Source organism: Sciurus carolinensis, chromosome 5 (assembly GCF_902686445.1).
Source record: "Sciurus carolinensis chromosome 5, mSciCar1.2, whole genome shotgun sequence".
NCBI classification, from domain to species: domain Eukaryota; kingdom Metazoa; phylum Chordata; class Mammalia; order Rodentia; family Sciuridae; genus Sciurus; species Sciurus carolinensis.
The window spans coordinates 68427411-68453756 of NC_062217.1; the positions used below are offsets into that span (position 1 = coordinate 68427411).

Genomic DNA, 26346 nt, shown 5'->3' on the forward strand with positions numbered 1-26346 from the left:
ACTGCAGGCTTTCCATCAGCCTGCCTCTTCTTTAACATGCAAAGCCGCAGGCCGTGAGGTGAGGGGCTGGCGGCTGCCTCCTCAGCTCACGGTGTCTGCTCATTGCTCATGCAGGTGACCTCTGCCAGCACCACAGTGTGCTAGAGTCTCCCTAGTACTCTCTCAGGGGGAAATGATTTCCAACCTGTCCAGGCCACAGGAAACAAACAGGGATTTATCTAAATGGGGAAGGGGGAGAGGGAGAGAGAGAGAGAGAGAGAGAGAGAGAGATCCATCCAACAGTATACGCCCCCACCCCAGTCCTAAGTTACCAAGCTGCTTCTTTGTCTGAAAACTCAGAGGTGAAAGATGCTACTTGAGCCGTATGTTTTGTTCAAGCACAAACCAAATTATGCTATACTTGCTTATATCTGAACATATTGGTTTATCTTACATAGAGTTTAATTGATGCAAACTTGAACTTCAGTATGTTAGATTTTCAGGGAAAACACCATCCTTGTAATTTAGATTGCTGTTTTTCTTTGAACAAAACAAAGAGGAGCAAGGCAATTATACCCCTGCTTTGGTTTATTTCTTCCATATTCACCAACCATTACAAAATAATGTTTAACCTCTTGTAGTATGACCTCTTCTGTCCTTTATTGTCCAATCGCAAAATTTCTTTCTGAGCCAACATCTGCATCCTTGGACAGATCAACTTGTGTGCGAAGTCCATGTTAGCTGATCAAGCATGGCTTTGTTTGCACTTATTCATTGCTCATCCAGCACTGCGTAAGTGGTTTTGCATATTAACTAAGTGCACAGTAACCTTCCTTTACCTCCTTAGAGCTCCACCCCCTCCCACCAGGCCAGGGAAATCAACACTGTTACTCGCTGAGGAAGCTGCCAAGAGGTTGCCATGGTAACTGTTCTGCTTTCAGCAGCTACTTTTCTGGTTTGAAGGGGAGGGGAAGAGGGAGGGGAAAAAAAAAAAAAAAAAAAAAAAAAACCCGCGGAGAACTAGGCGGCTTTCTGATCAGAGTTCAGATAAAGAAGGTCACAGTAATTTGTGGCCACTGACTAAAATAACCCGATGGATGTGAGGGGTTACCGCATAAGAAGCAAACGGAAAAACTAAAAAGGTAAGTATAGTGGAAGGCCAATAATTAAATTATTTGGTAGTGGTCTTAAACTGAAGGATTTCTAATTTATATCAGTCCATGTCATCTATGATTCTATTTTGTGAGCTTTTTCATTTTCATCCTGAGTCAAACCAAGATGATGAGTTTTAGGGGATTCCAAACAGAAGAGAAGAGTTGCAAGAGGGTAAATAGCCCCAGAGGGGGAGTCTCACATCTGAAAGTCATTTTCCAAAACTTCATTCAGCCCAGGAACAATGCAGCATTCAGGCAAAAGGAAAGGGACATATGCCTGGTGCCAGGTCAAATCCCAACCTTGGAGTTTTTTTCTCACAGGGTTGGTTTGTTGAGGTGAACCAGGAAAAAGTCTGATTTCAAGGGAAGGGCTGGGGTTTTGCATGGAAAGGTGCAAAAAGGAGTCAAGAAATGGAAGTCAAGAAACCTCAAGCTGGTAGGTTTCAGCAACATATACAGAGAACTGCTAAAACCAGCTCTGGACACCTAGACTGGAGGTTCTGGCAACTACTCAGGCAAGAGCTGAACTGTTCACTGTGATTCTTGGCAGAATCTGGAAGGGCAGAAGCAGGGCCAGGCCCCCAGTCCCAGGGTGGTGACTTGGAGCCTGTACCCCTTCCTTCCTGCCTGTCTGCCCTGTCTTCCCTGTCTTCTCAGTAAACACCTGCTCCTTGCTGGCCGACAAGCGTTCCAACACTTCTCTGCATTCAACCTTCTCTTGCATTATTGATTCCCTTTAAGAAATAGCAGTGATGGAAACGTAGTGCTGTAAACCATCTTCATACAAGCTACTAGTTTCTGAATCTTTACAGTTTTGTTCAGAACTCAACAGCAGCTACAACACCCAGATACATTGAAAGGGATTAATTATAATGTTAAGAAGTCAAGCAAGTACAGAGTGACACAACAGATCATAATTCAATGGGAAGGCAATTTGTTGTTCTGGTGGCATGGTCATTAACATTTGGTGATGTGGTTATGGATACTCTAAATGGACTGGTAAGGGGAGCACAAAGCTTTCAGAGGTCAAGAAGTCTCTAAGGACATGTCCTTGCAATAGTGCAAGAAGGTGTACTAAGTTTGAACCAAAGACAGCAAGTTCTTTGCATGTAGCAATTTGCAACCTAAAAGACAGCCATTTTTGCCTATTTTCATATTGAGGTAGAGATAATAGATTTATAGTCAACTTTCTGTAGACTTCTGTTACACTTTTAAAAAAATTTGACAGTGGCAAGTAGAGTTTTGGGGTAGAAAGGAAGGAGTGAAAAGGGAAGGGAAAAAAATGTAAATATGGGAAACAAGAAAAGACTAAAACAAATATACCACAAAGTGGGATTCAAAAAATTTCTGGGTCTGTATCCTGAAAGATCTTTGTGGATGGCAAAAGGACAGTGAAACAGAAGTTTGAAGAGGTAAAATAATAATAATGATAATAATAATAATAATAATAATAATAATAAGACTGAAGACCTAAAGCATTTTATTTGGGCAAAGTTGTGTAAAGTTCTAAAAACCAAGAACAGGACTAGCTAGGTACATGGTTGAAGGACTGCCCTGTGTTGGAGCTGTCTTTCATATAAGTTAGAGCAAAGTATTAAGAGTTAAAAACGAACTGGGCTCTCCTGTGTGTCACCGATGTAGCTGGAGGCCCTATCTTATATAACAGTAACAGGACACAGAATGACAGTTCCTCACAGCCTACAGTAAATGTGATTAAATTATCTCATCAGCCTCATACTCCAGAGTATTTCCACAATGCCAGAAAGCCATCCGTTAATCGGACCTGTCTGCTAGACCCCCGGACCGCTCAGGCTAGAGGTATTAGTATTCAAAGAAATTTCTCCCTTAGATGGCCCATTGGAGGGATCCCAAGTTTAGTCTCTGCCACCGTGGAGAGCAAGAATGCGACGTGGAGAAATAATAAAGGGGAAGGAATAAAAGTGACGAGAAAATTCGGAAATTTGTTTTAACTCCGTCACAGATTCTTTTCCATTCCTTTCCACTGACCTGATCTAATTCTAGCAGCTATTATCCCAGTGAAACACTGCCACAGCTGAATTTATTTTTATTTTGCCTGCTCAAAGGCAATGTAAAGCGAATTTGAGAGCGCATCACCTTCAGGGAAAGACTGCAGCGCATTACTCACCACCTCCCTCCTCCCCTCTGCGTGAAAAGGTTAATTTGAATAAGGCTGCTGCTTCCACAAATAGAACGGTAACCGCACACAGAGGACCCGCCAATGAGAATGCTTTTCAATGACGTCATACTTATACCTGCTGCTTATTATTTGCTGAGTAGTGACAATGTGTTCTTTGATTCTTACATTTTATTGGTTAAGAACCTTGTCATTCTGAGGACTTCTGGAGAGTTTTAGGCACTGCAGTTTCTTTACACGTCTAGAATTTTTTCAGTTTCTGCACTTCAACAAACTATTAGAGAACACAGAGCATTTTAAACGTTGTCCTGAAACCAAATGTAATAACCTTTCTAATTGATATCTGACTTACATGATCTCTGATATTATGTCTATTTACAGAACAAAAGCAGCATAAAAAAAAAAAAAAAAAAAAAAAAAGACCTGAACAGGACTTTTATTGGAGTGCTTATAGAGTATGCTTTGTTTAATATTGTCCCACTGGTCTAACTGAAAACTAACATTACATTTATTCTAAAGCAACTTATTGTCCTATAGAGCAGAGTTTTCTTAAAAAGAACTGGATGTAAAATGTACTAGTTTATACAGCAGAGGGTGTTGGAAGAAGGGAGACCTGCCTGTTTTATTTTTGTCCTAAGTGGGTTTTATTTTTAAATCATTAAAATATGTGCCTGGGTCACTTGTATTTTGGGACTTTGCTGGGGTAACTTCTGCAAACAGGTTTGAAGACCACACTACCTTGCAGTAAAGGTGACTATTAGATAAATCAGTTGTGCAACAGTTGGGAATTATTCAACTAACTGAAGGATTCAAAGAAATAATGTGGTCAGCATGAGATTCAAATGAGTGTGGGAGGCCAGAAGTAAATGTTGGTGCTCAAGAAACTTCAGATCTATGATGCTGAGTCCCTTCAGCCAGCCTCTCTGGGCAAAGTCAGATCCTCAGAGACATAAAAGACAAAGTCAAGCTGTCTGTAGTCAGTTGGTGAAGCAGAACATATACAGTGAAGGTTAATCCATTACACAGTCAGGACAGTTATGCTCGAGTGAGAAGGGCAGGGCATTCAGGGAACAGTCAGATTTGAATGGGCAGAGGGAAACTGGAAGGGGTTATTGTGTAGGAGGGGAGATGAAGAAGGATGGGTAGGTAAGGGATAGACATACCTGATCCGATACTTGGATTTTGAGATACACTTGGAAAAGCAGGAGCACAAATCAGCAGGGATGATGTCAATTAGGAAGAAAGGTGAAGTATTAAATATTTTGAACATCCACAACTCAAAACCAGTAGCTAACATCAACTACTTTTGAAATTGAAGTCTTTTCAGTTGTGTTGTCATGCTTATGGGCTGCAGAGCCTGATGAAGGGTTGGTTAGCTAGATGGTATAGGAATCTGATTATTTTATAGCTTAAATACGTGCTTATATTTAATTATTATGGACTTTGAACATCCAATAAGGTCATGCTGTGGTAAGAGCATGAACAATGAGAACAAAATTAAAATTTAGTTGTGGTAAAGAGTAAAGAATTCTACCATTCTGGTAAATTTGGAAGGTCTGAGAGCCATAGCTACTGTATTTGAACTTTATAGTATTTCCTCCAGAAAGCGCATGTACATTTTGATTCAAGAGATCTGTCTATAGTAACAGAAAGTTCCTGAGTTGAGTATAATGTACTCTGGTGTCAGGAAGAGCTGGGTTCAAATCCCAGCTTCAGCACTTACTACCTGTGTCATTGGTTGTGGTAATTAATCTTTCTAAGCTTATTTTCTTGAATGATAATAATGATGCTCGTGTAAAGGAGTACTGTCAGGATTAGACTAATGTGCTTATGTGTTATTAGTGCAATATCTGTCTCAGTAAATGAAAGATTTGTTGTTGGTTGGTGGTTTTAACTTTATTAGGACCTCGAGATCCTTTAAGGACCTTTGGGATCTGGCCTCTGGCTGACCATTTCCTGTCTCTTCTGTCCTTTACTACAGCCATACTGACCTTCTCAGTGCTTCCCAGACATACCTAATGTGCTTATGCTGGATGGACTCTGTCTTTGCAGTTCCTTTTTCCTGGAACTCTTTGTTCTCACTTACCTTTATCACAGTGTATTCTGTTCTTGGCTCAAATATGAACTACCTGGAGAATTCTGACTTAACATCTGTCTAAAACAGTGTCCCTCATGTTCTCTTTCTTATTACTCCATACTGTGAGTTTTTGTTGTCATTCCTCACGACTTGACATTACTTTATGGTTATATTTTTGTTTGTTATCTGTTTCACTTACTTGAATGTCAGGTCCAGTGAGCGGTGACTTTGTTCACCTCTGGGTACCAGAATCTAGAAGAATTCTTAGACAGCAGGTTCTCAAAAATTGTTAATAATGATGATGAAGACAGTGATGGGATCTAAGTTTTTCAGGATAGTGACACCACACATGTGGGGAAAATGTCAGAGGAGATCTGAGCACTCCTGACGTTTAAGGTAGTCAAGCTTTTCTTATTGAGCCAAGAGGAAGTGTTTGAATTTGCCTATCACACGGAGAGGATCAAATTATAAGGTGATGAAAATACATAGTACCAATATTCTGGTTTTTTTTTGCCGGCGGGGGAGGGGTAATTGGTTTTGAACTCAGGGGCACTCAACCACTGAGCCACATCCCCAACCCTATTTCATATTTTATTTAGAGACAAGATCTCATTGAGTTGCTTAGCATCTCACTTTTACTGAGGCTGGCTTTGAACTTTCGATCCTCCTGCCTCAGCCTCCCAAGCCTTTGGAATTACAGGCATGCGCCACTATGCTCAGCAGTACCAATATTCTTTACACAAATGATGCCATCAGGTTTGCTGAGGTGGGGGAAGCTGGGCTGGTAGTCTGGAAGGGGTTTCAGGGCAAGTCATGGGGGAGGATTATTAGCTGGTGTGCCCTTCTGGGGTCTACCATCTTTTATTCCTACAGGTTCTCCCAAACTGATTTATTGTAGCTCTGATTCTCTTGAATTGTTGGGTACAATCTAGAGACTTGGAATCAATAACAATTAGAAAGAATAGTAAATCCAGTAAGTAGTAGTAAATTCAAGAATTTAAAACATTTTTAACATTGCACACACCTATACCCCTCTATGTATTCAATGAACCAACTTAAAGTTCAAAGAATATTTTAAGATCTTTGTCCTTTGTCCCTCTCTTAAACAATCATGATGATTTCTATTTTCCCAGTAACTGAAGGACAATAGAAGATGGCATAAAGCTTATGTGAGCATTATCCCTGCTGACATTCCACATGAGCAGTTCAAATGCTACCTAATCATTTGGATACAACTTGGATTTAGCTGTCTTTTATAAAATACTGAATTTGAAAGGGCATCTGCCTTTCACAGATTGGTCAAGTCAACACCTGTAGCTGCTTCTTCTAGAAATTTCTTAACATGGTAAAAGTAATGTGAAATAAAACCTTTGCTAACTGGAATGCTTTTGAAATCTTATAGATTGATAGTTGAAATATTGGGGATAGAGTCCATTTTTAAAGATAGTGGACTATCTGCTCACACCTTCCTCTTCCAGGACAGTCATGTTAGTTCTCTTAGATGAGTGCTTCTTAAATTTTGAAGTGAATATAAGCACCCACCAATCCCAGGGCTCTTGTTAAAGTGCAGATTGTTTCAGAGTGTCTAGAGTGGAGTGTGGGATTTGACATTTTTAACACATTCCTAGGTGAAGCAGGTGCTGCTCTGTGGACAGCCATAAAGAAAAATAAAATTATGGCATTTGCAGGCAAATGGATGAAACTGGAGAATATCATGCTAAGTGAGATAAGCCAATCTCAAAAAACCAAAGGACGAATGATCCCACTGATAAGTGGATGATGATACATAATGGGGGGTGGGAGGGATGCAAGAATGGAGGAAGGAGGGACTGTATAGAGGGAAAAGAGGGGTGGGAGGGGTGGGGGGAAGGAAAAAATAACAGAATGAATTAAACACCATTACCCTATGTAAATATATGATTACACAAATGGTATTCCTCTAATTCATGTACAACCAGAGAAACAAGTTGTACCCCATTTGTTTACAATAAAAAAAAAAAAAAAGCATGGGTTTGGAAGACATAATGCCTCTTGTTTGATTCTGCTGTTCCAAACTAACACAAAGATTTTGAATGAGATTGTTTTCTCCCTTAGGCATTTTATCATATCTAGATTCAGAGGTTTTATTTGGGTTGTAGTCACATCTAACTGGTAACCAAGCCTTTCCAGTCTAAGCAATGTTTCCCTCCTTCCCCCAGGAGCTGCCTCAGGGGAGGCCCTCCTCATCCTTCCCTGCAAAGCTACAGTAACCTTTAAGTTTTCTCCCAGGTCCCAGCCTTACCTCCCTTCAGTTCATCATCTTATATTGTCACTTTATTTTCCTTTCAAAAACATTTTTTTGATGAGGTCATTTCCTTGATTAAAACCCCCTGCTGGTTTCCCTTGCTTAAAATAGAGGTTGGCATAGGCTGCGTGGCTTGACAAACTTGGGCTGGAATCCAAACTGCTTCAATTTCTTTTTATGTAACTTGGGACACATTGCTGAACTCCTGAGAGGCACACTTTACTCATCTGTAAAGTGGAGATATTGCTACTTGTTCATAGTGTTGTCATATGATTTTAGATGACAAAGCATAACTAGATCACCTCGTACTCTGCCAGCCAGAGTGCACATTTAATAACTCCATCACTCTCCTTTCCCCTTTCTTTCTAGTATCACCGACTTTGGCTTTTCCAACCTCTTACATGGACATTCTTGAACCTCTTTCTCTGGTCCTCCCTCCATATCCTACAGACCACACTCATGTATGTACTCTCCAGCCCTGGTGAACATCTCATTTCTGATTCCTTTACTGAAGGATCCCTACCTTCTAGCCCCGCAGCCTCTCTCTCTGGATTTGCTGTCTTCCCTGAGAAACCTGAGTCTTTGTACTGGGCAGAATTTGCCACTCATTTCTCATCCTCTTAAACCACTGTGATCACACCTCTTCCAGAACACCCTTGCCTTGATGAGCTCTTAGGATGTGTCATCCCGCTGTGCATTTGTGGTTGTGGCCTCGACTTGATTGTGACCTCTCGGTGGCATGGACTTTCCCTTATTTCTCCATCTTTTGCAAACCACCCCACGTTTGTCTAATTCAAGAATGGAATTAATATGGTACATAGTTTAAAGAACTGGATGCTTGAATATTATATACTAGAAATTATATACAGAGAAAAATAATTCTGAAAGCATTCCTAGTCCTATTAACCTTGCTAGTCTCGTAAGAGTACAAATCCTCATTTTCCAGTATATTTTAATTATATTTTTCAGGACTTGTTTTAAATGCTTTGCATATAATATCTCATCTGATTCCCTCAACTATCATTTGTTGTGGTTGCCATAATACCCATTTCGTAGGTGGAGAAACTGGCCTTCAGAGGAGTTAAATGGCATGATTACAAATTTATAATTGTTACAGCAGGAACTTAAACCTACATCTTTCTTACTCCAGCATTTATCTTCTGTATGGTACTGTCTTATGCAATTTGCTGCCATAACCTGGCATCAGTTGCTTCTTAAATATAGATTAAAAGCATGGGTAGAGATCTTTATTAGAGAAGAATTTATGGGACAGATAAGGGTAATCTCTGTGGGAGTCACATATTTAGGCGGTTTGGAGATAATAGTGATTGGGTAGATAAAACATAACTCAGAACTGTAAAACTCTAACACCTGGACACCTCGTAAATCCTTTCATTTTCACTTATTATTATTTGTTTTGAAGAAGCCATGAAGCCATCTTGCCCCTGAGGTAAAGCTATTTTAATGATGCCTTTTTGACTTTTAATGATGCTTTTCATTTTCACCATGTAGAAATTTCATGGGAGAACCTTACCTAGGTACTTTTCTTGGATCAATCGTGTAGGAGAGCTCATTTCTCTAGTCTCAAAGAAATCAAGCTAAATCCAAGGCAAGTGATGCAAACTGCTGTGTGTGATCCTGTCCAGGGAGTGATTTGAAACAGACTCCCTAGGTATTTTCAGCAGGGGACTCTTGTCTGTAAGAGCCTACTGAGGTAGGGAGTAATCATATAGCTAATTGCAATGTCAATTCATGGCAAATCTGTAGCACGCTGAGCAATCATGATCCCAAATATGTTTGAAGTCTCTTGGTAAACCAACTGTAAACTGTTAGAAAAGTTCTCAAGGGGGGCTCTGAACACATGGTGGAAATCCTTCATTCACTTGTTTATCTCATCGGCTTCCCGGAAACCTCTCAAACCTAGACAGACCTGACATTCTAGCAGACCTACAGAATTTCTGTATCTGTTGAACATGTTGAGATATGGAATATGCCGGAATATCTGGGAACAGGAAATTGATCCCTTGGAATAGCTCAATGCCTAGACAGGATTTCTTAAAGTGTATTTCCTGTGGCACTAATTTCATGGGCTATTTAGGGGCATCATGTGAGAAAATAGTGTTTCAAGGCCTGAGTCCACTAAGAAACACTGAGTTTAAAACGCCAACAGATTTCTTTGTCCCTGGACTTCTCAGAATCTTTAGTATGTCACTGTGCATTATGATTCTTCTGAGTAGTACAGTTGCTGTATTTTCAATTTGTTTTGTTAAGGGATTATCTCAAAACTAGTTATCTGCGGGATAGGAAATGCAGAACTGAAGTGTCTCTGTAGGCACCAGGGAGCTGTGGGCAACTGTATTTTGCCCTCTGGGCTTTTGACAAATTTTGTCTAGCTGGGGGCTGACATTCTGCTCACTGGTGTAGTGTCATTTTAGCAACTTTGTGTAGACTGGATATGTAGAGTAGTAAAAAATGAATCCTACCTAAAAATACCAAGAGGCATAGATAAATAAAACTTTGGTATGACCTATGATATAGAAAAATTTATGTAATTCTTTTTTTTTTTTGCGGTGCTGGGGATTGAACCCAGGGCCTTGCACTTGCAATGCAAGCACTCTACCAACTGAGCTATATCCCCAGCCCAAATTTATGTAATTCTTTTTTTTTATTATTGTATACAAATTGGATATATGTTGTTTCTCTATTTGTACATAGAGAAATTTATGTAATTCTAAAGATAAAAAATTTAAGAATTAAAAAATTTTATATAGTACCTTAAACACATTTTTAAGTTGAATGAATTCATTTGGATAAGCTTGAAATTTTATGTTTCTCCATAGTAAAGATCAATGTTAATTATCAAGCAATGCCACATTATCACAGGTGATAATAAACACTGAAAATGGAAGAATTTACATTTTATGCAATAAGACATCGTGGTACTTTAGAATTCAGATTATTAAAATCCCTGTCACTGTTTCTTCCTCTTCTGGATCTTACCATCTGGAAATCATGGCTTATAAATATGTCTACAGTAAAGGCAAGAGGAATGAAATTAAATATGTGCTACTGTAGTAGTAGCTGAGCCAATGAAGATTCTGAACCCAGGTTAACGTGAAATCCTGGTTCTATCACGTTACTGACAGACCCTCCCACTGCGAACCGCTGAATGTTAGCTGTTAATATAGTTTTGCATTTGGAATAATAAATCATATGACCAAGAAAAGAAAAGGACATGCATTTCCACATGCATACAGATGAAGATTATAAAATCAGGTGTCATCCACTCTTTCCATGTTTAGTCGGGGAAATTTTTTTTTTTCGTTAAAAATACCTTTTAATTTACTTCTGCAGCTATTAATATATATGCTTCAGTTGCTCAGTAACCACATACAGTTAATGGTTTCTGTATTGAACAGTGCAGACATAGGACATTTCTCTCATTGTGGCAAAGATCTATTGGGTGGCAGTGTTTATATGCAGATTTCAGACCCATGTGGGAGTTGGTAGTAGGGAAAAAGAAGAGAGGCAAAAATGGCAAGACTTTATCAGCAAGCTGTAGTTTGTGAAGTTACAGAAGACAGAGAAGTATAATGTCCTGAATTCTTTGAAAGTTAGAGCTTTATAAAAGAGTTGTATGCTTAAGAATAAAAAAAGCAAAAAAAAAAAAAAAATGCAGAAACACAGGGAAAATAGGTAAACTTTGGCTCTGTTTTTAATGTATTTTGGCTTCTCAACCTAGCACTCTTTAGGAAGGGGATTGCCAGCTTGATTTTTTTATTTTCAATTTTTTCTTTTGGTACTGGGGATTGAACTCAGGGGCACTTGACCACTGAGCCATATCCCCAGTACTGTTTTGTATTTTATGTAGAGACAGGGTCTCACTGAGTTGCTTAGTGCCTTGTCGTTGCTGAGACGGCTAGCTTTGAACTTGCAATCCTCCTGTCTCAGCCTCCCGAGCTGGGATTACAGGTGTGTGTGTGCCACCGTGCCCAGCAAGAATACATATTCTTTTTTTTGTGTGTGTGTGGTGCTGGGGATCGAACCCAGGGCCTTGTGCTTGCAAGGCAAGCACCAGCTTATTTTGAAGCACATCTTTTACGTGACTAATAGAAATCAGGGACTTCTGTGCTCTGAGGGCTTCTCAAGAATTCAGTTTCATGAAAGCTCTCACTCTATGTGTCTGTCCAAAGATTAGAGTTGAAGCAGAATATCCAACAGGGAAAGAAAGACAGTGTAGTGAGTAAGGATGGGACTATGACAGACAGAAACTAGACAGAGCAGTTGAGAATAAACACTGCCTAGTTTCAAGGACTTCAGACACATGAACAGGAATTTGGAATGTATGAGGTCTGGCCATACTGGAAAACAGTGTGCAGCTTCCTTAAAAAGATGAAAACAGAACGATCTTATCCATCAATCCTGGGTATATACTCAAGGGAAGCGAGATCAGTATGTTGGAAAGATGTCTATACTGCCATGTTTATTGAAGCACTATTCACAGTAGCCAAGACAGGGAATCAACCCGTGTACACCATGGTTAAATGCACACACACAAAATATCATACATATATGTGAAATACTATTTGATAGTAAAAAGAATGAAATCTGGAGGATAATATGCTAAGTGCAATAAGCTAGGCACGTAAAACAAATACCACACGATCTCCCTCATGTGTGGAATCTAAAGAAGTTGATCCACAAAAGTAGAGAATAGAAGAGTGGTTGCCAGAGGCTGGGGAGGGTAGAAGAGGTGGGGGTGAATAGGGACAGATTGTTCAGTGTGCACAAAGTTACAGTTAGATTGGAGGAATGGTTTCTGGTGTTCTTATTGCACAGCGGGGTGACTGTTTAACAGTAGTATATTACATATTCCAAAATAGCTAGAAGAAAATAATTTGAAAGTCTAACCACAAAGAAATGTAAATGTTTGAGGTGATGGGTATGCTGATGCTGACTACACTGATTTGGTCATTACACAATGTAGACATGAGTTAAAACATCACCCTGTAACCCACAAACACATACAGTTATTATGTGCTAATAACAATAATAAAAAAATGAAGAGAAGGTAGAAGGGAGCTTTTGGTGCCAGAGTCAAAGGAAACACAGGTTGAAACTGATCAAGAAAATTACTGGATGAGAGTTTACTAGAAAGACCAGTGAGCATGACTTATTTTTAGGGGCAAGGAAATAAGAGGAGGGCAGCATACGAAATAATGAAGAATAATAATGAAAGAGGATTTTATTTGAAGAGTGTTATTCATATCATTGTATTCTTTATTTTTAATTTAGACAATTTTGGTACCGGGGATTGAACCCTGGGGCGCTTTACCACTGAGCTACATTACGAGCTCTTTTTGCTTTTTACTTTGAGACAGATCTTGCAAGTTCCTTAAAGCCTTACTAAGTTGGCCTTGAATTGGCGATCCTCCTGTCTCAACCTCCTGAGCTGCTAGGGTTACAGGTGTATGCCACCTCACCCAGCTTATACTTTTAGAAATGAAACAAATTCTAAATTTATTCTTTAACATTAAATATTTCTAATTACAACTTTACTGCTTTAAGATTAGGAAACAAAGTTGTTGTGGTTTAGATATGAAGTGTCCACCAAATGCTCATGTGTTAGACATTGGAAGGTTTAGAGGTGAGATGATTGGATTCAGAAAGCCTTAATCTAACAAGTGCATTAATTCCCTCATAAGGATTAACTGGGTGGTAATTGTAGGCAGGTAGGATGTGGCTGGAGGAGATAGGTCACTGGGGTGTGCTATTGGGGTTTATATTTTGTCCCTGATCAGCAGAGTTCTCTTTCTCTCTGCTTCCTTTTACCATGTCCTGAACTGCTTTTCTCCTTCACATCCTTCCACCATGATGTTCTGCCTCACCTCAGGCCCCGAGCAATGGAACTGGCTATCCATGGACTGAGACCTTTGAAACTGTGAGCCCCAAAGTTGTTGTTGTTGTGTCCTCTATGTTGTTCTCATCAGGTTTTTTAGTTACAGCAGTGAAAAAACTGACTAAAACAAAAATAAAATATGACTTTTCTGTAAATAAAGAGGTCTTAGAAATATAAAATTATGTTAGTATTTAACATTTGGCAGTTCATTCATTTATTCAATGAATATTTGTTAAGTTCCTTCATTGTGCAAGGCATTACTATAGACACTGAAGATGGCATAGGGAACAAAGCCAAGCTCATACTCTAATGGAGCTTGATTTCCAGTGGTAGTGGCAGACTATAAACAAATCAACAGATACATGAGATGTCCAAGATTTATATGTGCTCTGGAGAAAATAATGGCCACCGGGGATCCAAGGATACTGGAAGTAACAAGAACTACTGACTGACAGTGGAGGCTGCTATTTTACATAATGTTGTTGGGAAGGCCTCACTAGGACCTCACATGCGACCATCTAGAGGAATACTGTTCCACGCATGAGAATCAGTTTATGCAAATGTCCTGGGACTGATGTATGATGGAACTGCTACATACAGGGAAGTTAGTATCCCTGGAAGTGGGTGATTGAGAAGGAAAGGAGAAGATAAGCCTATACAGGGTGGAGGAACACAGTACAAATGGAAATCTAGGTCTGTATGAGGGGAGTTGAACATTCTCTGAAAGAGGTGGAAAGCCATTGGAAAATTCTGAGAGGAAGGGAACGAGATCTACCCAGGCTTTGCAAGTGAGTAGACTAGAAGCTCAGAAAGAAGTGGAGAAGTACAAATAAGTTCTCACTTCTCCTTTGCCTGGTCTGGGAAGTATAAAGCAGACTCCCTACATGTAAAAAGTATCCCTAATAGAAAAAGATGACTAGAAAAATGAAACCATCTTTAATCATGTGTGAAGCACTAACTGGTATCTTTATCAATAGAAATTATTTCAGGTAAATGAAGGAAGAAAATTATGCAGAAAATTTTAAAAAATGTATTTTAGGGATAATTTTTGAAAAGGAGGGAAAAGAAAAAAATGCTATTGACTTTTATAATAAATGTTTATTCAGATAGTCTATTGCCTTTCTTAACTAGTAAATCCACTTTAAAGTGCCTTTTTTTTGGAGACAGGGTCTTGCTAAGTTTCTTAGGGCCTTGCTAAGTTTCTGAGACTGGCTTCGAACTTGTGATCCTGAACTTGCGATCCTCCTGCCTCAGCCTCCTGAACTGCTGACATTACAGGTGTGCACCACCATGCCGGGCCCACCTAGAGTGCTCTTGATATCTGACTTTCTTTGGGTTTTACATAGTAATCATCATTTAATTCATCATGGTAGAAATAAGAGCAGATTGTCAAATACGATTGCTAAAGCCCTTTGCTATAGTCAAAGGGACTATACAGAAGTGAAAATCAAGAACAAAGATAAATCTTACATTCATAGGGAGTGGGTGTGGGGATGGACCTTTGGATTTGTTTCTTCATTTCATTTTAGGACTCTCGCTGGACGAGTTTCATTTCAGAGAAAGGCCACTGTCACTTTGCCTCTGCTTCTTATATAAATCACTGCAAGTTTGAGAAGTAAAAGGAATTATGCCCATACCTTGGTCTAGAAGTCATCTCAGAGTTTGTAATATAAAATGCATCTTTGTGGTTTGAGATTCATTGTCTGTTTGGCATCTGATAATAACATTGAGGAAAATTGAATTGAAAAGATGTTAATAATCAAACTCAATAAAGAAAAATAGTTTCTAGAATTAGCTCTGGACATTGGCTTATCAACAGTTAGGCCTGGGTTCCTGGGAGGAAATCAGGTAAGTACTGAGCCTTGATGGCTTCTCATTGAACTTGTCCATGCAGTTGCTCTTATAGATGGACATGGATAGATGGGGAGCTTCCTCCAACTTCCTCTGGCTTAAAACAGTGATTTAGCAAATGATATCTTGATAAGAGAACTTCCATCATGTTTGGTGGGTTGAAGATTCACTACTACATTTCTAAGGGACTAGTTTCTCAAGTCCTGTTCTATCGGACCAGCTAACATCTAACTTTTTTTGTTGTTGTTGGTAGAATTCAGCAATGAGGAAGAGCATATCTAGAACAGTATTTCAGTATACCCCTTAGCTGACTGTCTTAAATATACCAGACCCCTGATTACTTTTGCAGTTAACAATGTGAACTCAGGAAAACAACAACAACACTAAATGGAAATCCTAGTCCTACTAGTCACCAGCCCTGAACACTGTACTAAAAAGGCCACCCCAGATAAGTCAAGGCCATAATTTCCATGATGATGGTCCCCAATGCAGCATATTGTTCTTGTTTCCTTCGGATCACTAGAATTCTTCCCATGTGCTGTCATGTCTTTAGATAACAGCCACATGGAGATTAAATGTGATTTTAAATGAACTTTTACATGCCTCTTATTTTCTTCTCGGGTTTTATTATTTTTACAGGCAAGTGATGAAAGGTTATTCCCTGCAAGATTTAGCCAGTTAAACGTGCAGCATAAAAACCTGAAGCCCTGCAGTCAGACACATAAAGAGCAAAGGAGAAAAACAGGAAAATGTTCCATTGGGGCTGCAGCTTTTTAGAGTATGCAGGAATGATGTCATTTGTTTTCACAAAACCCAGTTTAAATTTGTTCCTGCCTTTCAAGAACTGCAGCAGGGAGCATGTGTGGAGACTCCTGTATCCCATATTTCAGGATGTGAGAGTGAACGCTGCATCAAAATCCAACCAATTGCAGGGTGTAATCCTGCCCTCCCCAATTTCTGTCTGTTCCCCCTACCTGGAGCAGGAGTTTGCAGCCAGTGTGAGATGACCACCCTGCTCCCGCTAGCCGTGCTACAACTGCAGAGGCATCTCTCTGACCTCGAATGGCTTAAAGGAGAACAATGCCAAATTAAAGACTGACTTCTTGATCACCCACACGTATTACTTTCACTGACACACAACCTCCAAGGAAAGGTCTATTTGTGAAGTATATTTGGGTTTGGTTGGTTTTAAATTAAATCTTAGCCTTTTGTTTTTGCAGTCCCTGTGTAGTACTGGAACATCAGAAGAAGCACAAAAAAACCCAGAAATCCTAGGCTATTGGACCATCAGTCACAGAAACGGGAGCTCCAAATTCTATATCAACAATTATCTTAGCAAGTCCTTTTCAAGCAATTATCAAGCAAATCTGTTTCTGTGTATTTGTATGTGATGATTGGAAAATAAGAAGTGCAGTAGAAACAGCGTTTTAAGAACTACGTTAAAGTGATTGATAGAGGGAGATTATGGTCTGGAGTTGGCTTACCGAAGCAATAGTTAAGCTACAGAGTGAAAAAGAGTGCTGGATGGTGTGTCACCTCACTTTTCCGTTCTTCCCCTCCATACAGAAATATAGAGCTCTGACGAAGGGGTCGGTGTGGGTTCTGTGGTTATGAGCAGCAGAAACTGAAATCTGGCAAGTTTAAACTAAAAGAGTATTCATTGGAAGTCTGTGAGGAAATTCACTGAAGAAAAGAGGGGGCTGGAGAAGCTGCATCAGAGGTGACAGGGCTCATGCTGTTATGGGGTCTCCACAGTGCCAGTGACTGGCACTGTCAGTCATCATTACTAGAGTGAATGACTCCAAGCTCCCCCGTATCTACTCTGTTTTCACCACTGTTCTCAGTGGTTAAGTTCCAGAAGAGAGTGTCCATAGATTCATTGGTCACATACCTGCCTCTGGGCTTGGTGTTTGCTATACACAGAGATACCTGGCAAAGTGAGAGGAGAAACTGTCCCACAGGAGGTGGAGCTGCTGTTGCTGAAAGAACAGGGCACTGTTTTCTCAACTGCCATATGCTGCCTTGGGTACCAGCCTCATCATTTTCTTGCCTGGGTTAATGGTCCTCCTCTTTAACTCCATTTGAACCTTTTCATGGCTCCCTATTTGTAAGAGCCAAGCCTGGACACTTTTGAAAATGAACAGAAGAGCTCTTGGTAATCATCCCAGGGCAGGAGGCATGGAGTGGGCCTATCGTTGGCAAATGGATGTGTGATCATGTTCCCTTTTATCACAGTTTGGTTTTTCTAGGCTTCACCCATACCTATTTTATTCTTTAAGCTTTAGCAATTCAAGGAAAATGGAAAGCTCTGTGAAGGTAGAAATGGCGGCTTCCCCTTCTGTGTTTCCTTAGCATCTCATCTGGTGTTTGGCACATGACAGGCAGGTGCCCCCATTGAGCATCACTTGGCATTAAAATTCAACATAGTGAATAAACTCCCATCCTTCCTTCTCGCATGCTCCCACAGCCACATGTCTATGCATTTGGGGAGTAAACTATCCCCATTATTCAAACTGTGGGGACATGGCTAACTACAGTTTTCTTTGCCTATCATTCTTTCCTTTTTTTGGGGGGGGGTTTGGGGGTTGAACCCAAAGGTTCTTAACCACTGAGCCACATCCCCAGCTCTTTTTTATATTTTATTTTGAGACAGGATTTTGCTGAGTTGCTTAGGTCCTCACTAAATTACTGAGGCTGGCTTTGAACTTGAGATCCTCCTTCCTCAGCCTCCCGAGATGCTGGGATTACAGGTGTGCACCCCGGCAGCTAGCTTCTCATTCTTTGCTTCTAATGGTGGCCCTAGCATGTTTACTTCTCCATTGTATAAATGGATAAAGAACTAAATGAGCACAAACCACTTCTATTCATGGAAGGTGCTGTTACTTAATGAAAAAAATAATGCTTTTTTAGTGAAATAGAAAGTGAAGTACATAAATAATACTTAAAAAGACTATAATTCTAAAAAATATTTTAAAAGACAGTATTCAGAAAAATTATTCTTAAAATGGAAGACTTTTATTTATGACATTCGGTAGAGTACAACAAGAGATTTTCCCTGACAAATAACTTATTTCTAGGTTCCCAGATTTTGTCAGCTTACAAATCCCCTAGGTCATCTCTCAGATGCATATATACTTCTGATTTCAGGAATCAAGGAATTGGTCTGTGACATTCTGATCTAATGAATACAAAGAGATCTATTTTGGATTGTCTTTTCTGAGGCCCACTCTGTCCTCAGGAGAAATCACAGGAGGTATTATTTGTCCCTGTCAGTGCTCAGATCATGTCCAAAGATTGTTCCTTAAGCAGTATTTTCCTTAAAAAATACTGTTTACAAAATTCCCTAGTTTTCCTGCACAATTGCATCTCAGAGTGAGGATCAAAGAGATTTCCTAGATTAAATGGAAATACAAGGAGATTCCTCTAGTTCTCTCTTAAGACCAGTTTGACAGACTAATGAGTTGAGCTTTACTCCACTCTGATCCCCTTTCTACTTCTGACTGGGCATTGTGAATACTGGGATTCCAGGCCTGATGAACGATAGTGAGCTGCACAGCATCTCTGTGATAAGCACTTGGGCTTCCGTGTAGACCAAGGTCCCAAAGACCAATAAATTCTGTATCAGAAAGCCAGGTCATCCCATATTCTTTTTATGGTTTTCATCCTTATCCATACTATTATCCTTTGGTGGAGAGGTTTCTTTCTTTCAATCTTCCTTCCTTCCTTTCTTCCTTCCTTCCTTCCTTCCTGTACTGGGAATTGAACCCAAGGCTGCTTACCCACTGAGCCACATCCCCAGCCCTTACTTTTTATTTTAAGGCAGGGTCTCACTAAGTTACTGAGTCTGGCCTCCAACTTGTGACCCCTCCTGCCTCAGCCTCCCGGACTGCTGGGATTACAGGCGTGTGCCACCGTGCTGGTGAAGTTTTTGTCTCAATCACTCAGAGTACCATTCACTCACCCACTCACTCAATCCTAGAGCAGCACTTTGTGACTCTTATTGTAACCATGTTGTCACCACGTTCAGAACTTATGATGCAGAAAGCAAAGCACAGGAGGCGATGGCAATGGAACATTTATCTTTTAAGTCCCCGAGTTACTACCAACGATTACACCAAAGTGATGCCGTGAAGATTGTGGTCAAAGAGGAAACTGAGTCATATTTACCTTATGCTGACTAATGTTACTACTTTATTTTAGAATGTAAACTATTTGGGATCAAAATTATCAATTTGAGAAAAAAATGGCTTACCCTAGGAATAAAGAGAGGAGGATAATTTCTATTAACTGTTCAGGAAGCATGGGAAGGAAATAGCCAATTTCACTGTAATGTACAGTGAATGAAAACACAGTGGAAACTGTGTTCTGGATAAACTCAGCTGAAAGTAGAGTAACTTTTGAGATAGAAAGTTGAGATTTTTTTATAAAGCACATTCATTCATACCCGTTAGACTTTAAAGTCTATAAAACAAGAAAAAATGTTTTTCTTGTTAGAAATGCTATGACACTTAATATCTTGTGCCTGCAACAAGGATTACAGCAGATTATGGTCCCACTTGTATTTTAGATGCCCATCTCGGAGTCTGTGCCCATAGGGTCAGAGGTAAGTTGAGAGGTGAATGGCAGTCTGAAGTTCCATCAGAACTGTGGGGCTTACCTCACTAAAATGTCCCTCCTCCCACACATTCTCTTTTCCCCAGTTGCACTTTTCAGAATGTTGTTTTCTAGATCTTGAATTGTTTGGATAATTACTTTCTGTGTTTCATGTTCCTGCAATATACACAGCTTGACTGATATCAATAACGGTTCTTTCAAATCTCCACATCTGCAGAGGACATCATGGAGGGAAAACAAAGAGCTACATTTCCGTAGGTTATACTGGTTAACTGGTTCGTATTTTTAAAAAATACTAACAATTTTTAAAAAGTTGCTTATATATTCAAGCATCTTCACATCCATGTATTGGAACTGACTTATATACTTCAACTTTTGTCCATTTAACATGATACGACTGGTAGGCTATTGAGAGTCACAAAATCTTTAGTTTTTGTTTTTCCTTTATAGATTGTTTTTAACTTAAAAACAGAAAATCATAATTCGTTTGTGGTCTCTCTCTCCAGGTTTGAACTCTGTGAGGGCAGGACCTATACGTTATCTATTTATAATAAACACTAAAACTTTATTCCACTGCTTACAGTTCAGTGGAACTCACTTAATGATATCGGTCAAATTCACTGTCAACCTTTAAAAATAAATCTTTTCCATCTCCCTGAAAATACCTTTCTAACCAAAGTTGTTTGCTAAATGACTAGAGCTTTCTTAGCAAATAAAACATAGCCCTGTTTGCTGCTCTTTTCCTCTGAAGTGATGATAAATTGCTGAGGAGTAAAAGCCTTCCTACTAATAACAGAGGAAAATTGACTCTAAGATCCCATCATTTTGTTTACCAGCTGTCTTTACAATTCTATAATAACCCAGCCCACGTTTAAAAAACACTGTTCAGAGATTGTAAAATAGACTAGAAACAAATGACTTCTCTGCTGAAATTAGGTTAAGCAGGGGAACAGACTGGAAAGAAAGATATGATCCAGAAACTTACCTAGCTCTCAGGCATGATACCCGGTGACCACATACTCGGTGCTGAAACACAACTCAGGAGCATTACATCATCGTGACAAACTTTCATTGGCTGCAGAAGCCCCAAGGATAAGACAGGCTTTTAAGGTGCTGTGTGAAAGCCCCTGTTGGTTCTTTATCAGGGCTATGGCCAAAATATTGAAAGAAAAGACTTTTTCTACATTAATACTGTCATGACTGAACTGGCAAAACATTGTTAACCATTTCTTATGCATGTTTATCTCCACTTCAGTCACTAGTTTTATTTTTAACCCTAACCTGTTGGGAGATTTTTTTCTTTAAAAAAATTTTTTTTTCTTAATCATTGTTTTAAATTTAGCTTGTTTTTGTTGAAGGCGATGTTCTTATTTCCCCTGTAACTCTTCAGGCCATCTTCCTTATTTTTAAAACTGAATTTGAATCAATAAATCCATTTTCCTTTCTATTACTTATTTTGTCCTTATGGTCTCTAGGCAAAGAGGACAAGCACCCACAGATTCAAGCAAGAGCAAATCTACAAATCTATTTATTGCAAGCAATTAAAATGTAGTTAGTGCACATAGTACTTACTTCCTAATTATTCATTTGCATTGTTAGACTTTTTTCTCTCTTGAACTCTATGAGTTACTTATGTCATGCTTATTACCATGGCGATTTAACAACCAAAGTCATGTACATAAGTTGAGAACTTAAGGGGCTTTATGTAAGTGAAATTTATAGGGTGATGGCTGGAATTCCGCACCACCCTGCCCTCGTCCTGTGTACCTGAGGAAGATGCATCTGATGTAGGATGTTATAAAAATCTTGTTATAAAAAGCGGAACATTTGGACAACTGAATTCATTATTAAGAATATGATAATAATATATTAATAGTGAATGTCGATTTCTAAGTGCCTCTGTCTCTCTCTTATATTTGGGAGCCCAGAGAAGGAAAAGAATATTGACCAGAGTGAATGAAGTGTCCTTTTAAGGAACCTCATGCTACTGTCTCCCAAGAGTTTGACTTTCTAGTCTTTCCAAGTTGAGCAAATATCACACAAATACCCTCTCAGATTCCCAGAGCCAGGAACTGAGAAATACATGTCTAGTGCATATCTAGGCTGTTGAATTCTGTTGCAAATATCTTCTTTCTCCCATTCTCAGTCACGTGCCTTGCCACTTCCCACTGCAAGAGAAGGCGGTGTGACAGCCAAAAATGTGACCTCCAGAGGTGTCTTTCTATTACTGTTCCTTAGACACTGGCCTGCAAAGAATGGCCAAGATCATTTTACCATATGGAAAACAATATTGAGGTGGGAGGCCCTCGATTAGAGTTTTGAGATATTTAGGAGCATTTCTAATAGTGACCCTAAAGAAGAGTGAGAAAAAGAAAAGAGAACCCTTTGTCATTTTGTCTCCACTAAGAGGAGGCAAGGGATAGCTCGGTCATTCTCTCTGCTTTACAACTAGAATTGACATGCTCCCTGTCCACAGATGTTTCATTCTAGGGAGGAGGCAAACATTAACCCATAATTACTATTAAAGTCGATAAAAATATGATAGGTACATGCTTGCTTGTATGTGCATACACACACACACACACACACACACACACACATTGGTTGGGTATCTAAATGAGACTAGAAACTCTAAAAAGGGAATTTGAACTGAATTTTGAACAAGACTTGGCTAGCTGAAGAGAGAAAGTAAAGAATTCCACGAAGAGAAAACAGAAAGCAAAGGAAGAGGATATGAATAGCTGGTTTGTTTGAGGAACAGCAAATAGTGTTGTTTATGAAAAAAATAAAATGAGTAACATGGAAGCTAAGATTAGACCCATATATGTAGAGGGCTTTGTGAGCTGAACTAAGGGATACAGACTTTAACTTGAAAGCTACTCTAGGTCACTAAAGAACCACAGTCAGATTGGTGACTAAGCTCTATTAGTCTAATGGGGTAGCCTGGAATGGATTGGAATGGGCTGGACCCAGGAATATGAATTTAGTTTGTATTTCAGTTAGAATGTTGGTAGGAAACAGGTGGTACTTTCCAAGGAGTTAACTGCAGAGAGTTTATCAAAAGAATCATCTCTAGGCATGTGGACAGGGTGAAGGAAATCAAAGAGGATGGTAAAGCACTCAAGGATGCAAAATAATAGGGAGCAGTTACTATGCTAGTGAAACAGGAGTTTTGGAATGAAACTTGATTCACTGTTTCTGCTGGCAGGCCTCTGCAGCCAAGAAGTGTTATACAGTTCTGAAGAGTGGGCTATGCCCTCCATTGTTGCAGCAGACCCCAGCAGCTCCTCATTGATTTCTTCTTTCTGGTTCTTGTCTTGAGAATTCAAAGAATGAAATCCAGAGACCAGAATGGGTGAGTACGAGAGTCGAAACTTAACACCAAAAAACCAGTAGCCCAATTAATAAATGTGCAAAGGAACTGAACAGGCACTTCACAGAAGAAGAAATAAGAATGGTCAACAAATATAGGAAAAGATATTCATTATCTCTAGCAAGTAGAGAAATGCAAATTAAAACTACCCCGAGATTTCATCTTCAGTTGGAATGGCAACAATCAAGAATACAAGTGACAATAAATGTTGGAGAGAATATGGAGAATGTACACTCATACATTGTTGGTGGGACTGCAAATTGGTGCAACCATTCTGGATAGCAGTTTGGTGATTCCTAGAAAAAATAGAAATGGAACCAGCACTTGACTTGGTTGTACCACTCCTTGGTGTGTGTGTGTGTATATATATATATATCTAAAAGAGTTAAAATCAACATACTACAGTGACACAGCCTCATCAATGTTCATAACAACTCAATTCACAATAGCTGAGCTATGGAACAAACCTAGGTGTCATTCAACAGATGAATGGATAAAAAATAATGTAGTGTATAAAAAAGGAGGACTTTACAACTACATGACCAATCTCAAAAAAACCAAAGTTTGAATATTCTCTCTGATGTGGATGCTAATGCACAACAAGCAGCAGGGGGCGGGGGAGTGAAAAAATAGAAGTTTAATGGGTTAGATAAAGGAGAATGAAGGAAAGGGAGGGGAGTAGGAATAGGAAGGACAGTGGAATGAAACCGATACAACTTTCCTATGCATACATAAGAATGTTCCATAATGAATCTCCACATCATGTATAACCACAAGACTGGGATTCCAGTCAGAATAAGATATACTCCATATTTGTATAAATATGTCAAAATATATTCTACTGTTATACATAGTTGAAAAGAACAATTTAAAAAAAAAAAAGAAAAAAAGAAACAGGATCAGAATTCTTTTATAGTGCCAGAGGGGACCCAATAGCAGAAGTGTGCTAGTCTGTGGGTTTATAGAGCTCTTGGATCACTGCTATTGGTCCAAACTTATGCTAATTAGGGTTTGGAAATGGACTGATGCCATTGGTTAGCTCTCAAGTCCTGACTTCTATTCAGGTCTGCCACATTCCATTTTCTCATTGTAGGTCAGAAAGCAGGAGGTTGAGGTCTGGGATGGTCTATGCATCTAGGTTTCTGAAGCACTGCTTGGAGTGGGTTTCTGTAGAAGGAATCCATACCAGGCCATGGAAGGGTGACAGGTGGTCATACTTTGGCTCAAAGCACCTCAGGACCATCTAGCTGCATGGCGGGCTCCACACAGGCTGAGGTCTCTGCTTGCTGCTGACCTCTGATTCACCCAGCATACATTCCACCCTCTCCACCACTCTTCTGTAGCTTCTCTGCAGGGACCAGTAGGTTGGCTGCACAGCTTGGCAGAGAAGGAAATCTGGATGTTGTAGTAAGTAGAGTTTAGCCTATTGGGGTGTAGAGGAGAGTAGAGTAAGTAAACTCAGCAGTCCTGGTGAGTGTGTGTGTGTGTGTGTGTGTGTGTGTGTGTGTGCGAGAGAGAGAGAGAGAGAGAGAGAGAGAGAGAGAGAGAGAGAGAGAGAGTCTGTGTCTGTGTAAGAGAGAGAGAGGGAGAGACTGAATGGAAAAATGGAGGAATAGTTTGTTCATCCATGAAAAAGTCTTTATGGAAATGTGCTAGCTTTAGTCTAGGAAAAGTTCCATTTGAATGCTTTTATCACATCTGGAGACAACTATCAATTAGATTTATGTCTAGAGCACAGAATAGATATCAAGGATCAAAGATGGGAGATATCAGTATATGCATCATGCCCTGGGTGGGGATGAAGTCATCCAATGAGAGAGAGTATAATGAGAGAGAAAGGAGACTGTGGACACTGACATTAAAGGGCAGCAGGAGGAGAGGTACCTTAAGAGGAAAAGGGAAGAAAAAAAAATGTTCAGACCAGAGGAAAAGGAAGCATAGGGAAGGGTGTGGTCATAAAATATGAGGAAGAGAACATTTTCAAGAAGGAGTGGCCTAGAGGATAGTTATGGAGAAGAATCAAGTGAAATAGGAGTAGTAGAAACACCTATTAATTAGTATGTAATGTGGAGATCATTGGCCGTGCTGGGAAGAACAGTTTTAGTGCTTGGGTTAGAAAACTACCATGCATGGGCCAAATCTGGCCTGCCATTTTGTTTTTGTATGGTCAATAAACCAGAAAAAGAAATGTAATGTGTGTGAATTTTTAGATAGTTGGGAAGAAAAAGTCCACAAAAATAAATAGCTAGTTCACCATCTATGAAAATTATACTAAATTGAAATTTCAGTGACCTATAAATTTACTGGAATATAGTCAATATTTATATCTTGTCTACAACTATCGTCACACTACAAAGAAGCACAGTAGTTGTAGCAGAAGCTGTATGGTTAGAAAACCCTAAGAAGACCTTTAAGAAAATGTTTGCTAACCCTGGTTGGAAGTGGTAGGGCTGATGTCAGGTAAGAGTGGAGGGTGTTGTGGATATGTGATGAGGAAATGAAGAGATCCAGTATAGATCTCTGTAGAACTGACCATGGAGGAGAGGAAAGAGGATGGTTATTGGAAGCATATGTGGGGTTGAGGGATTTTTTTTTTTTTCTCTCCTTATTTTTTTTTTTTTAATGAATGAAAAAGACAACTCTCATTTGGGATAGGTGCAGGGTTTCAGTCATGTCCAACATAGATGAGGGAAGGGTTAACTGCTGGAGGATAATGCTGGTTATAAATCAATTAATTACTCATAAACTTATCTAATCAATAAACACACAAGAGTCAATACTCTTTTCAGATGAGAGGTGGTGTGACAGATCAGGCCGTACCAGATATGGCCTCTAACAAGATGGAGTAGCCCACTTCTCCTTTATTTTATAGTCACACAGGTAGAGTGGGCCAAGACCAGGAGGGGCTTCTTCTGTGAGGAACAGGATGGGGTGGAGTTAGGGAAGCCATTTGCTTAGGG

General features: G+C 39.6%; 1 long non-coding RNA gene across 1 annotated transcript in view; it reads left to right on the top strand.

Annotated features, from left to right (window-relative positions):
* The first annotated feature begins 1028 nt into the window (after positions 1-1028).
* The window catches only part of LOC124985507 (uncharacterized), a 90799-nt gene continuing 65481 nt past the window's right edge, over positions 1029-26346 (top strand). Inside the window, exons 1-2 of the long non-coding RNA XR_007108872.1 lie at positions 1029-1121; positions 23222-23368. This is a non-coding gene — a long non-coding RNA (uncharacterized LOC124985507). The remainder of the gene's footprint in view (positions 1122-23221; positions 23369-26346) is intronic.